The sequence below is a fragment of the Octodon degus genome, unplaced genomic scaffold (genome assembly GCF_000260255.1).
Source record: "Octodon degus isolate 3935 unplaced genomic scaffold, OctDeg1.0 scaffold00225, whole genome shotgun sequence".
Lineage (NCBI taxonomy): Eukaryota > Metazoa > Chordata > Mammalia > Rodentia > Octodontidae > Octodon > Octodon degus.
In genome coordinates this window covers 2018007-2023861 of record NW_004524801.1, presented here as the reverse complement: position 1 = coordinate 2023861, position 5855 = coordinate 2018007, and positions in this window count along the sequence as shown.

Here is a 5855-nt window from a genome sequence, read left to right as displayed (position 1 = left end):
GCTAAGCTTGTCTGAAGGAATGCTTCTGCGTCAGCCCTCTGGATGCTGGGAGCACTGCGGGGCCTGAGAGATGTGCCAAAGTAGCAAAGAGAGGCCAGTGCAGGCTGGTAGGGTTTGAAAACACTTTTTTGATTAAAGCATGAGCTGCATCCTAGCAAACGGGTGAGGTGTTTGTTTCTCTCCACAGGACCGCGTGGCTTTGGCAGCGCAAGACAGAGAATCTAGAAGCAGCCCCACATGAATTGCTAACAAATAAGCAGAAGGAATCCAGTGGAAGAGAAGCGGTTTTCAACAACAGTCTGGAAAGTGGAAATCCACAAGCAATGATAATAATGAGAAACTTCATCATAAACCTCATACTTTGTACAAAAAAATTAAAATGGATCATAAATCTAAATGAAGAAATAAAAGACAGCATGAGCAGAAGTCTATGTGATCAATAGTTAGGCCAAAACATTTTCAGATAGACAAAGTTGGACATGGTGGCACATGCCTTGTGATCCCAGCTCTGAGGAGACTGAAGCAGGAGGAAGACCTCAAGTTTGAGGCCAGTCTAGGGTACATAGTGAGTTCAAGGCCAGCTTTAACCACACAGAAAGACTCTGTCTCAAAAAGAAAAAAAAAAAAAAAACCCTAAGCAAGGTATACTACCATACATACCTACATAATTTCAGCACTTGGGAGGCTGAGCCAGGAAGATCGCCACAAGTTTGAGACTGGCATAGACTACAAAGTGAGCTCAGGGCCAACTTGAACTATAGAGTAAGAACTTGTAAAAAAAAATTATTAAATTGTACACTAACTATATTTTTACTGATATTGTTGTATATAAATCATGCCTGAAGAAAACTGATTTCTTAAACAAAAAAAAAAAATCAATGGAAAGTAGGGAAGTAGAACCTTCTACATGAAGCCAAGCAGTTCTGGAAAAGGCACAATAATAGCAACATTTGCTTTACAGTTATCAAACATATACCATAAAGTTACCATAATTTTAAGCGTGCTATTTGTACAGCAACAAATAGATCCATTGACATAAAATCAGAGTCCCAAAACAGCAACATACATATTTAGCAAATAATTTAGACCGATTGAAAGGAATGGGAAAGAATGGGCTACCCAATAAGTAGAGTTGAAATCTGAATTCTATCTGGGGAAAGAATCAGTTTAACTCCATAATTCACATCATTCTTAATCAACTGGATCTTTGACCCACAGCCAGCTGTGAAGGCTCCTACTACGGATTTCATGACCCTCTGCAATGTCTACGAGAGCACTTATTGCCCTAGGGTAGCATCTTCACTATAGATGAAAGCCATGCTGCTGAACACCCAGATACCTTCTAAGGGAAGTGACATCATTTGTCACAGTAGAAAGATAATTCTAAAGTTTTCCCACCTTCTCAGAGGGGAGAGACTAAAATGCTGAAATGTCAACATCTGGCTGGCTCTTCTGAGACACCAGAGCAAGAAGCCCAAAGGTAGACGGAGGATCCTGTGTTAAGAAGAGCCTTCTAATGTTCCCGGATGTCCAAAGGAGGGGTGCAGAGTGGAGATCCTGTCTCTGCATCCTAAGAGGACTTCCTGGAGGACAAGGCCTTCAGGGAGGAGGAACTCCAGCACTTCAGAGGAAGGCAGATGCCAGGGAAGAACTCCAGCAATACACAGACCCCAAATCAGCCAGAATCACAGATGACTCTTGATGAATCACGTGTGGAAAGCCACTAGTGTCTGCCAGTGTGAACCTCCATCCTTCCTCTCCCCTCTGTCATGCTAAGCCTTTAGGCAAGATTTCTCATACCTGCATATTTTGGGTAGATGGCTTTGAAGAAAACAGAGGCATGAAGGAGGGGGCTTTTTTCCTACTCCTCACCTTGTCTTTTGTGTGTGAGCCTAACACTTGGATTTCTGTTGCCCATCAGCCTCTGTGCTGATCTGTTTCCATAACTATAACAAGATGTTTGAGCCTGGGAAAGGTTTTTTTTTTTTTTTTTTTTTCTCAAGGAAACCCATTTAGCTCACAGTTCCAAGGTCCAAGAGCACAGCGCTGTGTTTGCTCAGCTCTGATAAGGACCTCCTGAAAGGTAGCCTCCCAGTTCCAGGATCAGGTTCACTCTTCTTACAGTGGATTCCCATGGAGACTAACTCATTCAATGAGATCAGCATTGAACCTTTCCAGGAAAGGTTTGTCCCAGCGACATGATGACCTACCACGTAGCCCAGCCTTTTAAAAAATGTTCTAATTCTGCACAAAGGCTGTGCCACCAGCAGTCCAGAGGCAAGGTGATGGTGGAGAAAGAACTTTATTATTGTAATTTAGCTGATGGGACAGCGGCAGGGATTCTTGTCCCTGAAGGACCCTCATGCTGACAGGCTGATTGAAGAGTGGCTTTTTTAGAAGGTGCTGATTGCAGAGTGGTGGGAGCTTTCTAGTAAGTGGTGGTTTACAGAAAACAAAGTGCAGCCAAATCTAACATTTAGGTGTGAGAAGTTTTCACTTCTGGAAATGTTAGGAACCAAGTTCATTATTTCCTTGGGCTGTTTTAGTCACAGATTCCTGACTTGTTATATAATGGACAGGTGAGGGGCCTTAGCCACTCTGAGCTGGTCACCAAACTCCCAGTAAAGCCTTCACCTGGTTATTGTGACACCCAGGGTCAGTGAAATTAAAGAGGGAGTCAGATCCACAGCCTCTGAGCATCACAATTCTGGGGTACAAGCCCCCAGCATGAGAACCTTGGGGACAGCCCACGCTAACTGGAGCAGCCACCCTCGGTCTTTGTGGGGACAAGTAAGTGGGCCCCCATATGTAGATCTGAGGCCACACAGGCTGCCCCTCTCTCCATCAGCTTTCCAAGCCCTATTCTAGCCCTGCAGTTCCCAGATGAAGCTCCCTCCCAGACCCTCGAGGCACAAAGTCCACCCCTCTCCAGCCGCAGTGAGAAGCTCTACACTGACTGGGACCAAAAAACAGGACACAGGACGGACTGCAGTAGAAGATGCACTGCCCTGAATCTCCCTCAGGATATTCCTGCTCCCCTTGCACACACTCGTCCCCCCGCTCTGGCCTCTTCGTGGAGCAGCTCTGGAAGCCCTCGTTCATGTGTTTTGGGTGGGCTCTTGTGGCTGCCTCAATACCCCAAATGGGCTCAGAATGTTTCCTGTCATGGTCATTTTTACTTTGGGGAAGAGCCCGAAGTCACACAATGCCAGAGGCAGTGAATGAGGTGCTCAAGGACACAGTGGCACGTTTTTACTGCCCGCCTTTACCTTAGCTGACACGCAGCAGCAGCAGGCACCATATTTTATATCATACCATATAAAGACATTCAGAAGTAGGACTTTCAGGTCACAAAGCAGCAAAAACAATGTGATAAGTGTGTCCAACATGGCAGGGGAGGGGATTTTGAGGGGGATTAGTGGGCAGGTGTCTGTATCTACCCACTCTTATCTATTTAAATATTCAAGCACTACTTAAGTATATTCTGATCATCTCTTATATAAAGCAAAAGCCTCAAAATTCATCCCCATAAACAGTAAACCAAGGCAGTATCCTTGTGCCCTGGAGAAATGCTCATTCCAGAACTTGGAATTGGGGAGAATTTCCTTCTCCTGGTCCTTGGCTCTTGCCCTAAGTCCTCTTTGTCACTTAAGTCCTCCCAGATCTTTCTCCCGGTAACCTGCCCTCAGGGTTTGAAGGGTTGGGGGAGTGGGCCTGGTAGCAGCTGCCAGGCCTGGAGCAGGGTGAACAGATGAGGCAGGCTGAGGCAAGGGGCAGGAGGTACCTCTCTGAGACCCCACATGAGTGCTGCTTTGGCTCTGAAGGATGGAAATTTTTGTTCCAAAAGAAAAAAGAATGAGTTGCTGCAGGCTAACGAAAGTCAGTCTGTTGTGGATGCTGACTGGCTGCAGCCCAAACAGAATATGGGAAGCGCTCCATGCCCCACAAACACCAAGCCTCCCTGTCACTGTAGCCAGCGCCAATTGCCCTCACCTTGGCGCTCTGCCCTTTACCGGCATGAGGATCACAATTGTGCAGTCCACAGGTCCTCTCCCCTCTCCCTACTCACCCCATGTCACCTGTGAGAGGTACCTCACAGAGGCATTGTTGCTTAGCCACTTGGCCAAGAGCTCCAAAGTCCTAAATCCCCACCCCACACCCTTTATATCTTGGGCTCTATTTCCTCCCTTTCAGGAGCATGAACTATTTAATGTAGTGAGCTAGTGTTTTGCAAAGGGAGGGGGGAAAAAAAGAAAGGAAGAAAGACTGGCATTGTCTTGAAAGCTTACTACATATGTGTTACTGGGCTGTGACTCTGTCACTAGGCTGGGGACACTACTAGAATGGACTCCTTTGGGAAGGTCTTCCCAATAACAATCTTTGTCAGACAGCGTTGTTATGGGCTTCATGGTGCACCACAAAATATTCATGTGTTGTATTCCTCACCTCCAAATCTCAGAGGATAGCCGTATTTAGGGATAGGGTCTTTAAGCAAATAATTAAGCACCAGCACATGATACATACCTGTAATTCCAGCTACTTAGGAGGATAAGGCAGGAGGATCACAAGTTGGGTGCCAGCCTGAGTAATCTAGTGAGACCAAGTTTCACAATAAGTAATAAAAAGGGATGGTGACATAGCTCAGGGTAGAGGGCTTGCTTAGCACACACTAGGCCCTGAGTTCATTCTCCAGGCTCCATAGACTAAGCCTCAGAGCAGACTGACCCAACACACTCTATGTCAAGTGCTAAGCTCAGGGTCAGGGACAGCACTAAACAATGTTGTTGGTGGGAGCTTTAGGGTGAAGATCCTCCTGCTGAGATTCCCAGGGCTGCCTTGTGCTTGCCTTTCCTTTGTCCCCAGGGTAAACCTTCCAATGGATTTTATGAGCCATCCCAGCACCCTCCAAGAAATCCCGTCTTGCTTAAGCTTGTCCAAAGTGGGTTGTTGCTTGCACCACAACCATGACTGATGTAGTCTCATCTTTCCCAATAGATCACTGCCCCACCTTATAGACCAAGGAACTGCGACTGGATGACACTAAGTAACTGGCTTAGGTCACAGAGTAGTGAACTAGGGTGGCCTTTCCTCACTGAGTGATCCCAAGACCCTGTTCTGATTGCAGTGAAGTCACGAGTCCTCTCTAACACTCCGCATCCTTATGATGGTTCTAGAACCTGCACGTATGGCAGCCCTTCCACTAGCAGAACTTCCAGTTTTCCCCTGAATCCAGATTTTCTGTTCCTCCCTTGCCCTCCACCCATCTTGTGCTTAAAGGTTATGAGCCAGCCTTTGTCAGCAGGGGCACACTTGCCTTCCTAAGACTTCAGATGTCACTGAAATCAACAAATCAGAGAAGAGACAAAACCAAGGCTCAGATGGCAATGGGATTCTGGGCATCTCTCCTCTTTATAAAACTAAAATTCCTTTTCACTCCTAGTTTGGAAAAACCCTAAAACAAGCCCAAGATCACTTGTGTAGTTGTTACTAAACCTCCCAAGCCATCCACAACTTCAAGTTTTGCTGGCAGAGAGATGGTAGATGTGGCCCTGCCATCCTATATCTCAGTGAAGTTTCCTGGAATTAAGGAGGGGACCCTCATCTCTGCCCAGCCTCACAGAGCTTGGCATGTACGTGATGTGTGTGGGACAAGGCTGGCCTAAGGTGTCAGTCATGCCACTTGCTATACAGGGCACCCCAGACAGAGAAGGCCCAGTTCCTCCTCAACTCCTGCCCTCTGACACCAGGTCTCAGGTGAGAAAAGCACAGCACAAGTGTGACAGAAATACCCAAGAAGGCACAGAGCTTCAATTTCCACTGTAAATTACTAAATCTGAAGTACTAATGTATGCCTT